Below are 21089 nucleotides of genomic sequence, written 5' to 3'. Positions count from 1 at the left end.
AGGCATCTTGATTGTTGCAAACAGAGATAACCAGAAGCAGTAATGAAACAGCTGATCTCCATAAGAAAAGGTGCTCAACGTCCCGCTGAAAGAAATGCAAATCGGCACACAGCATCATCTCCACCTTTCAGATGGAAGAGCAAATGAGAACCCTGAGAATACTTAGTTTATGTTGGAGAGGCTGGCAGGTGGGGCATGGCTCTTCATCTCCTAGGCTGGGAATGCCAGTTGATGCGCCCTTTCAGCAAGTCCATTTTGCATGCATATTAACATCTCACTGTGTACGTTATCCACTTTAGCAATTCTATTTCTAAGAATGTGTTCTGGAGAAATCCTTGTGTGGGTCGATGAAGATGCACGTGAAAGATTGTTCAAATCTACGTTCTTTGTTGTAAGAAAAAATATGGACCTAATCTAAGAGACTACGAGCCAGGGTCACCAACAGGACAAACTTCTAGGGCAGTGGTTCTCAGCCTGTGGGTTGTGACCCTTTGGTGTGTGTGTGTGTGTGTGTGTGTGTGTGTGTGTGTGTGTGTGTGTGTGTGAACAACCCTTTTATAGGGATCACCGAAGACCATCTGCATATCAGATATTTACATTACAATTAATAACAGTAGCAAAATATGAAGTAACAATGAAAATGATCTTGTGGTTGGGGGTCACCACAACATGAGGAACTGTATTAAGGGGTCACAGCATTAGGAAGGTTGAGAAGCACTGCTCTAAAGTGGAGACCGCCAATCAGGGTGACCAATCGGAGTGGTGGTCTAGCTCTCCTTTTTCTGTCGCTCCTGTAGGAAGATGTTCTCACATTGTAGTGTGCTTCCAAATCGCCTGGAGAGGATGTCCTTGAAAACACAGTGCTTGCTCTAAAGGGAAGAAGAGAGTTTATTTTGAGCCACATATGAGTGACCACGGCCCAGGAAATGGATTTAATTTGCCCTCATGACCCGTTCTGCTGAGGGAGATTACATGCAGTTTCCTTAGTCACAGAAGAAAATAAAGTTATACATCAATGCATTTGCCAGAAACCCTTGCTTGGGACACCAGACAAGCAAGTCACAGCTAAGCAGAGAGATTTCTGTATGGGTCTCAGATGCCATCTGAAGACATTCTTACTTTAGGCTTGGTGGAAGCCAGAGGTTTGTTAAATGAATACATTGAAAAGGTTTTTTTACCTGAGAGCCAAAAGGAAAACTAAACATCAAGAAAACAACACAGTTAAAAACTGGGGCATAGAACTAAACAGGGAATTCTCAAAAGGTGCAATACAAATGGCTGAGCAACACTATTAAACTGTTCAACATCCTTGGCCATCAAGGAAATGCAAATAAGACTAATTTGAGATTTCATCTTACCCCACTCAAAATGGCTAAGATAAACAAGAGCAAACCCAAATGACAGCAAATGCTGGGGTGGGTGTGGGGAAAGTGGAACACTTATTAGCTGTTAGTGGAGTGCAGACTGGTGCAGCCACTATGGAAATCAGTGTGACAGTTCCTCAAAAACTAGAAAGACCTACCATGTGATATAGTTATATCACTCTTGGGCATATACTCAAAGGACTCTAAATCATACAGAGATGCCTGTTTATCATGTTCATTGCTGCTGTATTCCTTCACCAATATTAGAACCAACTTCCTCAGTATTCCAACATAGGCTGAAGACCAGCAGCTCTTTAAGAATCCTCAAGGCCTCCAGCATCAGATGGGGACTGCTGAGACATCTAGTCTCATAGACCGAACAACAACTGGATTTTTGGATTTTCTAATGTGAGATGGCCATTGTTGGACCACAAACTGTAAGTCAATATAATAAATCCCCATTGCTCTATCATCTATCTGTCTATCTATCTATCTATCTATCTATCTATCTATCTATCTATCTATCTATCTATCTATCTATCTATCTATCTATCCATCCATTCATTCTATCAGTTCTGTTCTTTTAGAGAACCCTGACTAATAATGGGCATAGTACGAAACCAAATCCTAACTACTTATCATTCTACCCATCTCTATATCCTCATCAGGGAAGTATATTTTTACAGTAGAGTGATTAACACAGAGGGTCACAGTTGGCAAAAGGTACAGAGAATGAGAGACTGTGGAGTGCTCAGCCCTAAATAGGACACTTGTATCACAACCCCCACCACACACCAAGGTGGAGACAGTGTATCACCCCCCACCCGCCCACCCCCTCCCTACTCCCCCCACCCCTGCCAAGGTTTAGGGATCATTTCTGAAGAATGTAAGAGCCAGAAGCTCTGAGTGACTTCAAGGAGAGAAACACTCTGTTCCAGACCAAACAGTACAGTGCACATATGAACTCAAGGTGGTTGTGGCAGTATGTACAAAACTTGAGCAAGCTCCAGCCTAGAGTCCCAACCCCTACTTGAGGATCTATTGGTATTTAATAGTTACTGGGAAGGAGAGAGTCAGTTTTCTTTAATGGCCACTGGTAGGTCAACCACATTCCAGTGGATGGCCACATATCAGACAATATGTGGGCAGCACATACTGGACTTGTTGAGTCTTAAAAAATAAGAAAAAGAGGATATAAAGCTGGGTTGTTAGAGGAGGGGATGGGTAGATTTTGGAGGAGTTGGGGGAGGGGTGACTATGATCAAAATACATTGCATGAAATTCTCAAAACTTTCTGAGAAAACGTGGTTGATAAGTGGCATTTCAGAGAATTAAAGATAGCCCAAGATAATTTCGTCTCCTGATCTGCAACATCCAGACTTTCCATAATTCCTAAGTTCTTATGTGCATGTGTGGGTGTGGGTGCCAGAGGTCAGCCTTGGTGTCAGTCCTCAGGAGCAGACCATTTGATTTGATTTGATTTGTTTGAGAGAGGCTCTCATTAGACATCGGGGCTCATCAATTAGACTAGGCTGGTTGGCAGTGAGTCCCAGGGACTTTCCTGAATATGCCTCCCCAGCACCTGGGTTACAAGTGCACCCCAGCACATCTGACTTCTAATGTGGGTTCTGGGGAGTGAACTCAGGGCCTCATGCCTGCATGGTGAGCACTTTCCTGAGCCATCTCCCCAGTCTTCATGCCGGCTAAGTTCTAATCAATTGGTCAGTCTGGAGACTCTGTCAGACAGATATGGATTTTTCATGGAGCTTCAGTCCACGAGGGTTTTTGTTCAGAGACTGGCCCTAACTCCAGCCCAGTTTCAGTAGGATTGGGATGGAGCCTAAGAGCTGGCATTTCAAGGAAGATCCCAGGGGCTGCTCCCCCCAGGCCATGTTTTGAGAAACAGAGATATAGGGACAATTAGGAAAGCTTTCCCGATATGACTTAGTCTAGATTTAGAAACAGGAGTGTAAAGAATCAGAGAATCAAGCAGAGATTCCTTCCTCTGGCCTGAAGCCCCAATCTGATCTCCCAGAACACAGGCCACACAGAGCCTCAGGTGTGGGGGGAAGGAGGAAGGACGCAGCCTATGCACTGGCCCTCTCCAGCAAAGGTACATAGCTGGGAGGGGGAGGGAGGGTCACTTGGGACTTCTGACAGCTGCTTTTGTTGCTCTCTCCTCCCTGGGAAGCTGGTATTCTGGTTTCAAGGACAACATCAGATGCACAGGGACCAGAGGAGCAGGTGTTCCTAGGAGTCAAACGTTGCAAATGAATTAGCAGGTGTTGATTGCTGCCAAGCAGAGGTATGCTGTGCCTGGCTATTGCTTTCTGTCTTTTTTGGATTGAAGGCCAAAACCTGGACTCCCCCTCCCCCCAGCCAGCTAGCACATCTTCTGAGACTCCCCCAGGTACATCCTGTGACTCATTAGAGGTCTCTCCCCTAGGCATATACAGTTTTGTCCTGTTCTCCCAGCCACTGTTGTAGTGTGAGAAATGTAAGGATGGAATGAGAGAATACCCCAAGGCTTTCCTCTCTCCTGGGAACCCCCATGGTGCTCATAATCAGAACTACTTTTGCTAGCATTCTACTCCTTACATCCTAGGTGAGATTGGTGGGGGGAGGGGAAAGATAAACAAATGTTTACCTGTTTGCCACACTCCTCCTCACCCACTAATCTGAGCCTTGTTCTGTTTCTTGCTCCTGCTTCCTAGATGAGCATGTTGGTGGGTTGGCCCATAGCCTTTGAAATGACATACCTTCTCCTGAATGTCTCTTGTCCCAGGAAGGATGTGCTGTGTCCACTTACTGCTCATGGTTTTATTCTTGAACCACACTGATTCACTCATTGCACATTGCTTCTTTCTGGTCTTGACTTTCCTGGCCATTGACTGTGTTAGGCACGCTCCCACTTGTCTCTTTGCCTCACCAACACGGCTGCTCTCAGAACTTACGTCAGTTCTCCATCCATGGCACTCCCGCCTCACTCTTCCCATTCCAGCATCTCGCCTACAGACAGAGCAGACAACAAAGGAGAAGATTAGGAATTTCTTCTAGAAGTCCTGCCCCAAACTGGAGACCTGAAATAAGAACTTGGAATTAAAGGACCTCCATGATGAAAGTCAGAGCTATAGGACTGTGGCCTGGCACTAAATCAAATTTACAGCTTGCAGAATGTCTTTGAACCATGAGCTGAAAAGCAGGTATTGCAGGTGGTCAGAGAAAGGGCTACAGTCAGTAACCGGCTGGCTGGCCCTTTGCTGTCCATGGTACTGAATTCCTTTGCGCATTTGCCCACAGGAGAGGAACACAAGCAAGCTCCTCAGAGAAAGTCAAATTCAACTGTCTTGGAAGCTAAGCCCTCTTCAGGAAGGTAGGCATGATTAATTTAGGTCTATTTGAACTAGGTGTCTGGGGCCATCTATCCAACTGGGGCTCCCTGTCCAAACACCATTGAACACCTGGCTGGGCCACGTCCTTGCCATCTTGATGACATTATGTGTTTCAGTCTTTAGTCAGCACAAACAGGCTGGTATGCTTGTTGCTTGATGAGGGAGCAGAGGCAAAATTTCTCACACTTTGGTCAAGCTCAGGCTCTTCCTGAAGGGGATGCCATAGCTCAACCACAGAGGTGCTAGTCTGTTCTCAGAGCTGGAACTGGTATCATTAGACCCACAAACCCCAAAGTATGTGTCAGTGGCTTTTTGTTGACATCTATATGAGAACTACTGACACTTGAGCAGGTCATCATATTGTTTGTTTCTTTCCTGGGACATTTCAAATTTCAGAACTTTCAGATTCTGAAACCATTTTAAAGATCTGCATTGTCTTCAAGACCCCCCACACCACACTCAAATAAATGCACAAGACTCATTCACATTTCTGTTTACAGTAAATATAAAGCAAGACACACAGATTAAAATGGATGGTCTTATTTAATTGGCCCATGTTTCCTAACTCACTGTCCCCCTCCCTCCAGGTCCTGGCCTCTTCCATCCCTTGCTGTGCTCTGTGATTCATCAGGGCCCCAGGCTCAGCAGCTGTAATTGGTTCGTAACTTCCTGGAATGTCAAAGCCAAGATGGAAATTTTATGTATCACTCCACCAGTTCCATCCTGGCTTTAATAATAAGCTGGCAGAAAGGAAGGCAGATTTACAGCGGGAGAGGAATGTAATCAAATTTGGAGGTGAAATGCAATAAGTACAAATGCTAGTTTTCATTTGGAAGCTTCTCAGATAAATGTGATCTCCCCCTGATCCACAGCCAAGCCCTTTGTTTCTTCTCTGGAAACAGTGGGGGCACCCTGATGGAACAATGATCCTTGAAGGAACAGTCATCTCTGGGATTCCACGCTCTGTCCCAGCAGAGGCTCTGGTGACTGGAGGTTGATGGCTGGAGAGACAGGAAATATCAGCCGGGCAGTTATAGTTTGTGTGTGAAAGTGGCTGTGTGTTTGAATACTTGGTCCCCAGCTCGTGGTGTTTTCAGAGGCTGTGGATGGAACCTTTGAGATGAGAGGCATGGCTGCCAGAAGCAGTGATAGCCTGACCCACCTCTGGTGTGAGTTCACTATTCCCTGATTTGCAAAGATATGAGCAAGCTGTGCAGCAAGTGCTTATTGCTGCACACTCAGCCACCCAGTGCCACACCTGCTCCGGCGTGGTGGGCTGTATCCCCTGCAATGTGAGCCAAAGTAAGTGCTTCCTGTGGAAGCTGCTTCTGTCAGGTATTTTGAAAAGTAACTAATACAGAGAACAAGGATTAATTGGATCCTCTGATAGACTAAATACCAGGGAATAGAGAACTGAGCACTCACCGTGTTAATTCCTCTCAAGTTTTGACCTGTCTCATCCTTGTGGAGACCCTGTAATATTAAGTAATGATATTCTTCCTATAGTATAGTGAGAATACAGTGAGGTATAGGGAGAGGATTCTCAACAGTAGTGGGGTGGGGTTCTGCTAGATTTTGTACCTTTTCCTTGTTTTTCCTTTCTCTACAGGACTAGCAATGTTTCTTATAGGAACCCCTCCCTGTAGCTACTCACGATCCTGTTGTTAATGCTGGGATGATAGGTGTGCCCACCATGCCCAAACTAGTTACCTCTTCACTCCCTTCTGCCCGTCTGTGTGGGTGCACGTGCAGGCCAAAGGGTGACATCAGCATGTCTTTCCTTAACCTCTCTCCATCTTGTTTTTTGGGGCAGGGTCCTTTGGCTCTCTCTGAACCTGAAGCTCACTGTTCTGATAGGCTGGCTTGCTCACGAGCCCCACCCAGGGAGCCTTGTATCCTTGCTTCCCAGCATTTCATTCTAGGCAAGCACAGCTGCACCTGGCTCTTCTGTGGGTTCCGAGGATTTGAATGTAGGCCCTTGTGTTGGCATAGTCAGCGCTTTCCCCACGGAGCACCTCCCCAGCTCCTAGTGTTTCTTGGAGAGTCATACAGTGTGTTCTTTTCTAGAACTCACCCATCACCTCTCTACAGTAAGTATTATTATCCTAGTTTTTGACCCTCCATCTATTAGGTGGGAAAATGATCTCAAGATTAATTTCCTTGCAAAGGTTTGTGAGAAGATATTCAACATCATTAGTCATTGGGAAATGCAAATTAGATCTCAATGAGATGATGCTACGCATCTATTGTTATGGTCAAAATACAAGATAGTGATAATGCTCAATGCTGTTGAGGGTGTGGAGGGCTAAGGAACATTGGTCATTGCTGGTGGCAAAATAGAATGACATGCTCTCAAAAAGGGGATGACAATTTCCTACAAAATCACAAGTGTCCCATTTTTTTCCCCAGAGAGGTGTAGATTGATGCTCACACAAAAGCCTGTGTAAGAATGTTCATAACAGAGGCAGGCGGTGGTGGTGCATGCCTTTAATCCCAGCACTCAAGATGCAGAGGCAGGCAGACCTCTATGAGTTTGAGACCAGCCTGGCCTACAAAGCAAGATCCAGGACAGGCACCAAAACTACACAGAGAAACCCTGTCTTGAAAAAAATTTCATAGCAGTTTCATTTATAAAGCTCCTAATTAGAAACAATCCAAATGGTCTCCATAGGCAAATAATTAAACAAACTATGGAACATCCATACTGTCATCAGCACTGTGAATTCCCACTCAGCAATCTAAACAAATAAGGAACAAGGTATCAACGTGTTTAACCACTAGGCTGAGTTCCAAGGAAGTTATACTGAGTGCAAAAAACCCATGTCAGTCCATGGAGGCTTCATGGTGCATCATTCTTATCATGCAACATTTTTGATATGTCAGAAATGGAGGATGGAAGAATGGTGGCTACTGAGAGGAGAGCTCAGGAGGAGGCAGGGGCCAGTGGATGTGAAAGGCAGCACTGGGGCTCTGTGGGGATAGATATTGACTATACCAGTGGTCACACAAATCAATGTATGTTGTAGGCTTGCATGCACAGGACACTTAAAACATGTAAACTGTAGGGTCTCCAAAGAATGGAGAATTGTGCCAATGTCCAGTTCTTGGTTATCACATTGCTGTGTATTTATATAGAGTCCTCCCAAATTCTGTTTTTAGAAGAATTAACATGGATATTAAGAGAGTCTTTTGTTCTCAAAGGACCACTGACAAAAACATTCTGAGTGCTCCTATCCCCACCACATCAAGACACTGTGTCTTAGAATAGAACAAGCATAGAAAATCAGAAGCAATGGATGAAGAGAGAGGCAGAAACCTGATGATAAAAAGGGGCACCATCTCTTCTTCTCTATACTGTATCCTCTCCCTGTGTTAAGATTGAAGCATCCTCCCCTGATCTGCTTAGATCTATGGAGCATCACATCTACTTCTCAGGTGCTTATGCTGTGCGATTCCTTCTGTTAGGTGTAATAGTCCCAGGAGGAAATGGCCCTGCTTGCTATGTGCCTCACAGCACTTACCCACCAGCCAAAGCTCTGCTCAGCCACAAGAGTCATTAGGGAACCAACAACTCTACAGATTACCAGAGACCCAAGGAATCTTATCTAAGCTTTGCTCTGGTTATCTTGATCCTTGTTAGGGAGAAGGAATGTGATGAGGTGTCCCGAGATGTGTCTATGGAGTAGCAAGCCTTTATTAATAGATACGTTTTTCCCTAAGATTCTGCTGATGAGTCCACTTCTCATTCCAGTTGTCTATCTTCAAAATAGTTTAAAACAGGGCTGTAGAAATTGTGGATGATGAGGAAAAGTCATCCATCTGCCATTATCCTCACCTGAGTTGACCTTCACCAAACGACACACTGTGGATTCTGTCCTTGATAAGCTCAAAAGTTTTTATGGGCAACATGTATTCTACTGAGGGCTCCACTGGATGTTCAGGGTCTTAGTGGATCCTAGAAGATGTTCTTCATACAGGTTGAGTAGAGGCCAGGTGACCTTTATGTGCACAAGCACCCATACTTGTAACAGGACAGTGCCCTGTCCTTCCCTTTTTATTGATCTTACTGAGGAGAACAACCTTGAGGCCACATCCATAACCACTCTCTGATGCCATGTTTACCAAATGACTGCAGTGGGAGACCCCATGTTCTGTTAGGAGGCTGGCCCCATCACGTCCTACCCTACTGTGCCAGTTTTCCGTTCTTTCCTCCATTCCACCTGACCACCATCTCCTCTTCCACACCACTCTAACTCACCCTCCTCCACCATCTCCTCTTCCACACCACTCTAACTCATGTTCCTCCACTTCTTCCCCACTGGCTGGCTACACCATTCATTTCATTTCCATTTCACTCACATCTTTCTGGTTAATTTAAGCCCCTCCCACTTCACTGTGCTTATTCCTTCTATTCAGTCCTGGGATAGCCAGGTGACTTGCACTAGACTTCACCCAAACCGTAGCATTAAAGAATGATCTCCCCAAGAGAATGACTGTTAAGATTCAAATGAAGGTGACAGATATACTCCTACCAGACACTGTCTTACATTCATTTACTCTCTTAACAGCTTCATTAGGTAGAAATGAATGCTATACCCATTTTCAGAAGAACAGAGGCACAGAATATTAAATACTGTTTCCAGGGTTCAAAGCCACTGAATGAAATAGCCAAAAATCAAATACTGATGTACTGAATTTTGTCCATGCTCAGAAGTGGTGATGCTGGTCTCAGGAGGTGATGGCCAAAGGCTTTAACAACAATTTGTCATGCACCCAGGGCTGGTGACACACACCTGCAATCCCAGCACCTGGTAGGCTGAAGCAGGAGGATTCTGAATTCTAGAGTAGCCCAGGCTACCTAGTGAGACCCCCATCTCAATGAGCAAACAAATAAATAAAGCTTGTGATTCTTAGGCACCTAAGGGAAAGTAGAACATGAACTCATGAGTCAGAAAACAAGCCTCCAATCATTACATCCAAGTGGGACCACCTCTCTCTGACTCTGGAGGAGAGCATAGATCAAGTCTGTCCAACCATGACCCATATGCTCCTGGTCATGGTGACTGATTTAGTCACAGACTCTAGATACAAGTCAGTTCAATGAGATTCAATTTGGGACTTTTAAGGGCTTCTGGTCACTGTCAATGGGATACTGTCTGTTGATTGGTCAGGTGTGGATCATGTGCTCAGTTCTGAACCAATCATTGTGAAAAAGATGAGGCTATAGGATAATGTAATGTCCTAAGAGTCCTGGGCCTTTAGTCTCCTACTCAGTAGCTGTTACTGAGTGGAGGGGGTGGAGGAGCAGGGTGTTATCAAGGAGTGAAGGAACAGGCACCATGCTGCTCATATGGGGTGTCCCCCATCTTATCATTCAACTACTCATCATTTCAGGATTTTAAACCCCTGCTGAGAAAATTTGAAAGATACTATGCATGTGGCCCTTGAGCCCCTCAGCTAAAGCCTCATGTCCGGATGGAAACCAACTTTAAATCAACTGAGCCTTCATAACCAGGAGCCCAGGGCTTCCCACTGTGGGATCTGTGACCTAGGCACCGAGACTTCCCAGGCGTCTACACTCTAGTCATTTTCACACAAAAGACTGAACTTTAATTTATACTCAGCCTTTTAAAAGGAAAGTTACAAATATGTAGGCGATGGAAGTTGAGGTTTTCACTAGATGGTTCTGTTGCATAGATGAAGCCTACACACAGAAAGCCACAACCCTGTTTAAGGCTGCAAACTCTGAAAGATCAGCATGTCCCCAGACCCTCCAACAGGAATTAAAAACAACAAGGCAGAAGCTTAAAAACTTAGTGTACTCTTTGAAATGGCTCTCTTCTAGAAATGCTAGCCAGCAAACGTTGGATATGATTACTGAAATGAGAACAGTTTTATTGGGGGGACACAGTATGATTTAGCTCTTGTTCCATGAGAAGTTACATTGCTCTGATGTCATTCATTCATTCATTTATTTGTTTGTTTCTACAACACATACCATTGCTTGTGGAGCGTATGTTCTTGTGATGCAGAGCAGGGAGCCAGCAAGGGAAATGTGTAAACAGAATGGGACAGTGAGATGGAATGCAGAAAAGTGACGCAGGAGGGAGAAGTTGCTGGAGCTAAAGGTGGACTGATCAGGGAAGGATTCCCAGAGCACAGGGTTTAAGAGAGCTGTGTAAGTGAGCCACATGGCTCTGAGAGAAGAGTCTAGAACAGTGGTCCTCAGCCTTCCCAATGCTGTGACCCTTTTTAATACAGTTCCTCATGTTGTGCTGACACCAACCATAAAACTATTTTATTGCTATGTCATAACTGTAATTTGGCTACTGTTATGAATCATAATGTAAATATTTTTGGAGACAGAGGGTTAACAAAGGGGTCCTGACCCACAGGTTGAGAGCTAACGGTCTACGTAGAAGAGGGCCCAGAATTCTGCTGATTTCTAGAGCTGTAGGCAAGTAAAGACTCCAACAACCTCCTACCCAGAGCAAGGCCTGGCTAGACTGTGGCTCTCATCTCGGTGGAAGCTATGTGTAACTTTTGACTCCAGGGTGGCCAGAGGGGCTGGCACTCAAACTTTGCCGACAGTTGCCACATTGCCACTGAGGAGTGAGTAGGAACGATTGTCTAGTTAAACACCAGCTTTGTGTCCAGACCTGAAGTTCAGGCATCTGAAGTTCAGAGATGGCTCAGCAAACCTGGTCAAGAAACTTACAACTTCTGCCAGGCCTGGTGGCTCAGGCCTGCAACCCCGGCCACTCAGGAGGCTGAGGCAGGGAGTTCGAGCACTTCCTGTGCTACAGTGAGTTCAAAGCCTGAGCAGCTCAGGGACTCTGACTCAAAACAAAAAGTCAGAAACAGGACTGAGATGTAGCTCAGTGGTAGAACACTTGCCTCACAGAGCTCTGGGTTCAAGCCCTGGGGTGGGAGGGAGACAGAGGCAGAGGAGGCAGAGAAGGGACATCTGGTCTTGGGGTAGGCAGTGACAAAGGGACTGCCCATCCACTTGATGCTTCTCATCTTAGTAAGCTTCAGACTCCCTAGAGGCTTCTGTTCAGATCTCAAAGTATCCAGTTGGTTCTTGCGTTGGGGCTCTGGCTGTTTCTTGTCTTGATGTCCGGTTCCCTGCATCTTTCCTGGGGTAACCACTCACTATATAGCCTCCAGACACTTGTCACCCCCCCTGCAGGACCTTCCCAGGGTGTGTCATCTTGCGTGTCTGTTTCCTTCTCAGCACCCTCTGAGGTTATTGGCACAGAATTTAACACTGTCTCCCGCCTTCTCTACAAGAGCTGGGACTCAGTGATCCTCAACTCCTCATCTCTAGGGCCTGGCAAATAGAGACGCTCCATGAATACAGATGAATGGACTTACTTACTGAACAAGGACCACCAATGCCTCCTGCCATAAGCCCCACACCCTGACCGGTTTTCCCACGTCACTCACCCTCCTGTTTCTGCCTGCAGTGGAGGGCAGTTCTGCCGGTTCCTGGATACCCTCACTGGCTACAGGAACTATTGTAATCTGTTCTATAAGACTCCAGGCAGCGTAACAGTTAAGACTATAGTCTGGGGCCCCAGAAGGATTTCTTGGATCTCTGCCTTTGCCACTTTCAAACTGTATGTTCTAGAAAAGTTAGTTTACCCCTCTGAGCCCCAGCCTCAGTTTCCCCAGCTGGGCAGACAATATTTACAGGAAACACCAGGCTTTGTTACCTTGCCAACCAGTAATTACTGATGGCTCTCTCTGCCATCCCTTGCACCATCCCTTCTTGGGAAGAGAGCCCTGCTTCCAGCCCACAGGGACCCTTGAAGAGAGACCTCTAGAACTGAAAGTCCACACTCAGTGATTGTGCCCCTGGGGAGCAGGAGGTAATGATCCGGGGATGGTTAATGAGCTTCCGCCTCGGCTCTCTCCCATGGCAGGTGGTATGGCAGCCTTCCAGACCCAGCGGCTGCTCCCTGCTGCACCTGCCCCCTCCACATCTAATTTCTTCGCAATGCCCTAAAAAGCTAACCAAGCTGAAATAGCTCATTCCAAGGCTCTCAAACTCTGGCACCATTATTCAGTGTTTGCAGAGGCCTAGCCTCATCCCTGCCACTCAGTCTCCATCTGTTGGGAGCACTTGACTGTGGTAACTGGCAAGGTGGTATCTGCAGTGCTCAGGGTCAGGTTTTGCTTGGAGTAGGGACTAATGGGTAGGGGAGTGACCCTGTCACTCCCAAGCATTCTTCCTTGGGCCTTCACATTAGGGTTATGCCCACAATTCTATTATGATAAAATAAAAGCCACCAGCGAACACTCCTAGAGGAGTGCAGGTCATGGAAGCTTAGTCTATTGACTGGGAACCAGTTTGCCTAAGTTTGGGGTTAAATCTTGGCTCCAGCATTTGATGAACGAAATCTTGGATCTCAGTCCAAAATAACGCTAGCTTTCCTTTTCTGTTTGTGTGACATGAGTTGAAGCCCGGGCTGCACGCCTGCTAAGCACACGTTCTACTCCTGAGCTGCGTCTGGAGCTCCCAGGGGTAGCGTCTCTGTTACACACCCTTTGCTTTGTGGTAGCTAACAGTGCTCATAAACACATGAGTGAAAAATAACTCTAGTTAATATCTATCAAGACTCCATACTGTTTCTTGCTTAGTCTGCACAAGACGCATTAAGGGGTAACCTGACTTTGGGGGTTGAGTAGTGAACGTTCAGCTAAGATTAGACACAGAGTCTAGGAACCCCCTGACACTGTTCATGTGAATGGGATGCGTGAGAGCAAGAGAATTATGAGGAGGTCATTTTCCCTACTACGTTTATTTATGTAGCTATATGTGGATGTGTGTGTGTGTACCACGGCACACTGAGTGTGGACTTTAGAAGACAATTTTTGGGAGTTGGTTCTCTCCTTCTACATGTGAACTCAGGTTGTCAGGCTTGGTGGCAAATACCTTTACCCACTGAGCCACCTCATTGGCCCTGATAAATTAACCTTAAGGATTCATTTCTAGGATTAGAGAAAAGATGATTTATACCCAGCCCAGCCCGTAGACTGGGTATGTGTAGATGTGAGAGACACTCTTCACATTTCTATCATTTTGGTTCTATGCATGATTTTCTCTGTTACTTTTGGTGTTTCATGCTGTACCCCTTGGCCCTTCAGATTTTAGCAGCAGCAATGGTAGGTGGTCCTTATGCCAGCTGACAGCATCCCACTTCAAGTGCCTGCCTTATCTCTCTGCCTTTCTGCCTTCACTCTTGGGCAGGGAGCAGGCAGACTGCTCAGGCACTCTCTCAAGCAGTGGACTGTGTTTATTGGAGATACATTTCTCAGTCTTTTGTTTTCCAGAAGGACACAAAGTATCCCTGAGTATTTGAGTCCCTTTTGCTCAAATTGGCAATCTGTCATGCTGTGGTTTGAGTGTGTCCTTCAAAAGTCCACAAGTTGGGCCTTCTCTAGCATTTGTGTTCATGGTGTTTAGACATGGGGCTTTGAGATATCAGGACTAGAGGAAGTCCTGGGGCTGGGGTTCCTCCCTCCATGGCAACAGTGGCTTCATGAGAAGGGCAAAGGAGACCGGTCTTGGTTTCTTTTCTTGTGATAAAATATGAAGAGCAGAGCAACCCAAGAGAGAAAGGGTTTGTTTTTAGCTCACAGTTCAAGGCACAACTCATCCTGTTGGGGAATTCAAGGCAGCAGGAGCTTGAAGCCATTGGTCACATTGCATCTGAGAGCAACTGTTCTTCTGGGTGCATGCTGACATTTAGCATTTTTTTTCCATTCTTACATAGTCTAAGACCCCCAGCCTAGGGGGTGGTGCCACCCACAGTGGGCTGGTCTTCTCACTTCATTTAGCATAATCAGGATAACCCCACAGGTGTGCCCAGGGACTCTGCTCCCAGGTGGTTCTAGATTTTTGTCAAGGTGACAATGAGCACTAAGCATCATAAAACTCAAGCTAATTTAGTTGCTCTGTCTTAGCACCTTAGGATGCAAGAAGCAGACTCTTGCCTTATGCCAAGCAGATGCCAGCACCATGTTCTTGGACTACCAAACTTTTCAAATTATGAGCTTAATAAATCTCTATTCTCTACCAATTATCTAGTCTCAGGTATTTCATTACAGCAACAGAAAATTGACCAATGCCAATTACACAGGATTCATTGGCTTTTCCTCCTTTCCTTCTCACTCTACCTCTAATTCCTCCTTCTTGAAATCCCCTCTCAGATCCTCTACTGGCACCCAGTCCTTGCCTCTGGCTCCATCTGAAGTGTCACAATGAAGATGGTCACATACCTGGGGCCCAGGGAACAGCTTCTAACTGGCATAGTTCCCCAGAGCATGATGGAGCAGACACGACTGGACTGGCTCCATGCTACCCTGGAGCTGTCCAAACACATGTGGAATATCTTTCAGAGACTTGCAACAAACTTTGTGTTGGTGCTTTGTATGGCAGAGACTCCTTATTGCCCTAAAAAATCAGCTCTTTCCTTTTTCAGAGTAATAGAACCACATTAGTCAGGTTTGTCAAAGAGATCAAAACACATGGCATAAAAAGGAAATGAAGAATGTATTTTGGTTTGAGGCATTTAAGTCCATTATGGGAGGAGAGCATATCACCATGGCCAGGATATAGAAAGACAGAGAAGGAACCCCAATGGAAACAGCCCTTAGTGGCCTGCTTCCTGAGGCTAGGCTTCACCTTTAAAACTTTCCAGTACCTCCCCATGGCATAAGTTGTGGAGCCAACCCTCTGAGGGATATCTCATACCTAACTAAAACAAAGACTCTCTAGACTATTAGAGACAACTACATTTCCCAGCCTCCCTTGCAGCTAGAGTGACCATAGTTCTGCCAATGGAATGTGGGCAGAAGTGACAGGTCACTTATTTCAGAGTAAACATTGTTTTCTATGTCCTTTCCTCCCCTTCTTAGGGAGCTGAATGTGGACTTGGTGGTGGTGATGGTACATGAGCCCTGATATGGGTAAAAACAGTACCACACAGGAAAGTAGAACAAGATAATAGAAACCTGGATCCTTGAGGGACCCTATGGAGAGGAGCTGACTCCCTGCCTAGGACCACCATCCCTTCCTGTGATGTTATATGAAAGAAAAAGGAATACCTATTCTGCTTGAACCACTATGTATTTAGGCCTCTCTGTTCCAGCAATCTATCCTGTGACCTAAACTAACTCAGTCAATAAGAAGAGATCTGAAATAGCTAATTATGGATATAAATGCTGATGCGACCTCATTTGTGCCATGCGGCTTGTGAGGCCCGGGGACATTTAGTCTATATAATTACCCTGTGGTGTGCTAAGTACTGCAGAGTATCTGGGAATTTAGAGAGTGTCAGCATCACTGCTGGGGCCCAGGCTCCTCTCTGGCTTATTAGGGACTCCAGTGGCTCATTTCTTAGCGTTTATTCCCTGTCTCATAATACTGCTTGTCTCTGTGTCCTTTCTTCTAAGTCTTCTCCTCCCAGGCATGGCTACAGATTGGCTTTCAGTTTTGTCTCATGCGAAGGGGGCTTACAAAGGAATGAGACCACCTTCGAGGACGCAAGTTTATGAGTGGACATCGGGTCTGGGACAGACATGCCCTGCCTTGTGAGGTCTCATCGTTGTGCTCCAGTATGGGAAACTTTTACTTTCTGGGAATCCTGTGTCTTCCTGCCCATTAGACAGGGATTGATGGCAGTAACTTCAATTGCTGTGGAACAAGTTATCACAAACTTCATGAAAACACCCAGTTAAGACCTTACAGTTTGGCAGATTGGAATTTGGGGTGGACACAGCTAAATTTCCTGCTTAGGGCCTTGTAAGGCTACTTCCCTGGAGCTCATATCTAGAGGGGTGTTAGAGAAAAAAAAAAGCAGAGCTAAGCTCACTCTGTTGTTGGGGGTTGCTTGTGAGTGTAGGACTGAGCTCCCAGTTATCTTGCTGCCTGCCACCTGGGGTCCTTGTCACCTGCAGGCTCCCATTCTCTGGTTCTTATTCATAGGCACTACATATACAAAACCATTGGTGGGACATTCGATCTTTCTTATTCTTTGAACCTATGACTTACGTTTCTGACAGTAGCTTGAGAAAACACTCAGTCCTTCATGTGATTATGTCATGTGATTATATCAGCCCCACAGATAACCTACCTTTTGATCCATTCAAAGTCAGTTGATAGAAAAGGTGACAGATAGAGACAATGACAAAGACCTCTTTAACCGTGTAAGGAATACACTCATGGGAATGGTGTCTTACCTTCTTTATGGTCCTAGGCTCTGAACAGAGCATCTTGAGTTCGTAGAATTCTACTCGCCACATTTATGGACCTTTTATCTTAGAATTTTTAAACTTCTTTCCTTGGGGAGAAAGAAAATGTTTTTTACTTTATTTTTTGGTGCTAGATTTGGGAAGAGACCCTCACTGTGTCCAGATGTTCAAGAATGCTGGAAGGGCGTGAGATTAAAAGCTGAGAAGATCAAGAGACTGAAGGGGCATGGGTGTGTGCTAGATCCTCTGCATACATGCTGTGGTTATTTAGCTTGGAATTGTTGTGGGACTCCTGGCAGTGGGAGTGGGGGCTGCTTCTGACTCTTTTGCCTGCTCTTGAGACCCTTTTCCTCCTACTGGGTTGCCTTGTCTAGTCTTGATATAATGTTTTGTGCCTAGTCTTATTGCATCTTGTTATGCCATGTTTGGTTGACATCCCTGGGAGACCTGTTCTTTTTTGGAGGGAAATGGAGGATCTGGGGGAGAAGAGAGGTGTGTGTGGGGAGCTGGGAAGAGTTGAGGGAGGGGAGGCTGCATCTGGGATGTATTGTATGGGAGAATAATAACAAAAGATAAAAAGAAAAATAAATAAATATTAAAAAAAGAAAAGCTGAGAGTATGGAGCACGTATCTGCCATGCACAATGCTCTGAATTGTATCTCCAGCTCTCAAATCCCTTAAAAACCCAGGAGGATAAATTAGCCCTAGATGAAGGATGGACTTTGTTTACCCAGTCATATCTATTGAGAACTGTGGTACCAGTGCTAGGAGTCTGGTAGGAAAGGAACAGTGCTAGTCCTGGCCCTTGAGGCGGCCTCCAGGGCTGTTATTAAAGGTAATGGACATTAAACTGGGACTTTTCCTCTCATGTGCTCACAGGATATTGGAAGAGTCTTGTTTCCCTATTGCTTTGGGCTTGAGGGAGCTCCAAAGCTAATTTTATGGTAGCACCTGTCATTCCAGGCTGTCTGAAATCATGGTGCCATTGACCCCAAACTTTCATCTATTTATTTGTTGTTATGTATGTGTGTTTTCCTGCATGTATGCATATGTATCATGTGTGTGCTTGATGGCCCTCAGAGGCCAGAAGAAAGTATTGAATCTCCTGGAACTGGAGTTACTGACAGTTGTGAGCCTCCATGTGGTTGCTGAGAACTGAACCGGGATCCCCTGCAAGAACAGCCAATGCTTTTAACAGCTGAGCCACCTCTTCAGCCCCTCCACATTGCATTTTTAACTTCTTTGTGCTTTTTAAAATTGTAGCTTATAGCACAACTGCACCTGGTGTTTTATGAAAATACTCCGAGCAGATGGGAGAACACCTGTGGCTTTGTCTCTTTACTTCTCTTTACCTGGCTACTGTTTCATGTTGTGCACCCACCACTTAGAAGATTGAGAAATAACACCTGGTTGGATAAACTTGAGCTTGCTGCCTTGTCTTAGTTAGGGTTTCTATTGCTGTGAAGAGACACCATGACCACGGCAACTCTTAAAAGAAAACATTTAATTGGGATGGCTTGCTTACAGTTTTAGATGTTCAGTCCCTTATCATCATGGTGGAGAGCATGGCAGCATGAAGGCAGATGTGGTGTTGGAGGAATAGTTGAGAGTGCTACATCTTGGCGGCAACAGGAAGTCAACTGATTGTCACACTGAGGAAAGCTTGAACAAAAGAAACCTCAAAGCCCACCCCCACAGTGACACACTTCCTCCAACAAGGCCACATCTCCTAATAGTGCCACTCCTTTGGGGGGGCATTTTCTTTCAAACCATCAAATGCCTCTTTTTGAAAAAATAATGAACTTTTATCAGCTTGCAACAATGCTCATGAATTCACGCTCTGGCTATGGTTACTTCCATTTCAGTGGCAGAGTTGAGTAGTAGCAGCACAGACTGTGCGGCCAGGAAAGCCTCAAATATGTACTAGCTGGCCTGATGGTTACTGTAGTTGTTAGCTTGATTGTACTGAGAAAAGCCTAGGAAATAGGTACGCGCACTTTCTGGTGTCTGTGAGACTGTCTCCAGAGATGAGTGGTTCCATCCAGTAAGCTGAGGAGCCTGGATGGGTCAGAAGATGGAAGCAGAAAGCTCTCTGGGACACACAAGCAGGTGTCCTGGCTGAGGCACCAGCTGCAGACATCTCGGTGTCTTTGGCTACACAGGCTACTCCTCTCCAGGTCTCTGGCATTGCATTTTTTGTTGCATTGAGTTATACTTTTGGTCTTTCTAGTTTTGAAGCTTCCAGCTTCTTAGTCTGGGCAGCTCCTGGTTTCCTGGCTCTCCAGCCTGCAGAGGGCCACTGTGGGACTATCCAGCCTCTGCCTGGGGAAGCAATGTAATAAATCCCCTCCTGTAATTGTGTATATTCTATTGGTTTTGTTCCTCTAGAGAACCCTGACTGATACACTAGGCTTTACAGGGAGCTTGCCAACTCTTATATTTCAAACTCAAACCCTTTTATGTGGAGTTTTAAAGGATTTATATGTAGTTTCAAATATTATACATATATTTTTTCCTGTTTGGGAAATGCATAACTTCAAATTATATGCTATGTATATTTCTGCCTATAAAAATAATATGTGCACATAATAGAAATGATAAAATCATAGAACCATGTAATGATGGGCTGAGCATGTGACTCGGTTGGTAGAGTACTTGCCTAGCATGCACAATGCCCTGTACTCAATCTCTAACACCATAGAAACCAGGCATGATGGCACACACCTGTAATCTCAGAACTTGGGAGGTGGCAGCGAGAAGATCAGGAGTTCAAAGTCATCCTCAGCTACATGGGAAGCTGGAGGCTAGCCTGGACTACATGAGATCATCTCCCCCCGCCCCAACACACAAATCCTAAATAATAGCAAAGAAAGAAATATAAAAGTATGTGGTGAGTGCAGTACATAACCTGTTTCATTCTTGTTGGTGGCCTCATTAACTACTTAACTAGTATAGATTCCTCAGAATTCTTTTGGGTACATCAACTGTTCAACACTCTTCATTAAAAGTATATCACAAAGCAGCCACATCTCCATGGGAGCAAATTGTCCTGAGTAAGCATTCCTAAGGGCTCCATCAGCAGCATTTTTCCCGGCATATCCATAGGCATTCTCACTCTTCATATCCAGTGCCTCTCCTGCCTGACCTATTTAATGGAAAGCTCTCCCATCTTCACAACAGCAGCAGCACCCCAAGTTCTAATTACCCCCAGCACTTCTCATTATATAATCACCCTTTCTGGGCTACCAAGTGAGTTCCAGGAAAGGTGCAAAGCTACACAGACAAACCCTGTCTCGAAAAACCAATATATATATATATATATATATATATATATATATATATATATGTGTGTGTGTGTGTGTGTGTGTGTGTGTGTGTGTGTATGTATGTATGTATGTATATGCACACACATATACATATACATACATATATACATATACACACACACACACATATATATATATGTATATATATATAAAACAGTTAACCTTACAGTAGCTCTCAGAATCAGCGAGAGCAGCAGAGACTGTCTCCTCCTTCCATGCTATCACACTGAGACCAAGCGGTGGCATCTGTTGACAGGCTCTTGGCTTCTAGGGCACGGCCTCTCAGGCCACACACAGGTGATCTCACTGCGTATGCCCGGGAGGCAGTCTTCCGGAGCATTTGCCATCAGCCTGGCTGCAGCTCTCCACGTCCCCGACTGCACCCGTCCTTCCGTGTCTCCCACATCCGGCTTCCATCATTCTCTCAGTACTTTCCAGAATTCCCATTCCAGAGCCTACCCCGCCCCGCTCCCTCACCCCTTAAATTCAGTTCTTTCTCCAAGCATCTTCTTCCATTTCCTCTATAGGCAGTGGGCCTCTAGCCCCCAGGTCAGACTTGCTAAGTGTAAGGTCCTTTTTTTCCTCCCACCTCATGTACCCTGGGGCTCCCCATTTGCTTTTAAAACTCTCACCTTTCTTTTACTTTAAATAACCCTGGGAACTTTCCAAGTGAGAGCCTCGGCAGGGGGTGGTGGGTGGGGGTAGTGGGGTGGTGGTGGGGGCCAGATCTCAGTTCAGATCAGCTG

At 45.5% G+C, this 21089-nt stretch overlaps 1 long non-coding RNA gene across 1 annotated transcript; it reads right to left on the bottom strand.

Moving 5' to 3' along the window:
• Positions 1 to 2227: 2227 nt before the first annotated feature.
• On the bottom strand, positions 2228 to 17103 carry LOC143268554 (uncharacterized). Its single transcript, XR_013044619.1, has 3 exons — positions 17006 to 17103; positions 4124 to 4373; positions 2228 to 3614 (listed from the first exon to the last, which is right to left on the bottom strand). It is a non-coding gene; the product is annotated as an uncharacterized LOC143268554 (long non-coding RNA).
• Positions 17104 to 21089: the final 3986 nt, after the last annotated feature.

Source organism: Peromyscus maniculatus, chromosome 1 (genome assembly GCF_049852395.1).
Source record: "Peromyscus maniculatus bairdii isolate BWxNUB_F1_BW_parent chromosome 1, HU_Pman_BW_mat_3.1, whole genome shotgun sequence".
In the NCBI taxonomy this organism is placed as follows: domain Eukaryota; kingdom Metazoa; phylum Chordata; class Mammalia; order Rodentia; family Cricetidae; genus Peromyscus; species Peromyscus maniculatus.
Note: the sequence above shows the minus strand (reverse complement) of the source record. Positions and strands in the feature narration are given on the sequence as shown.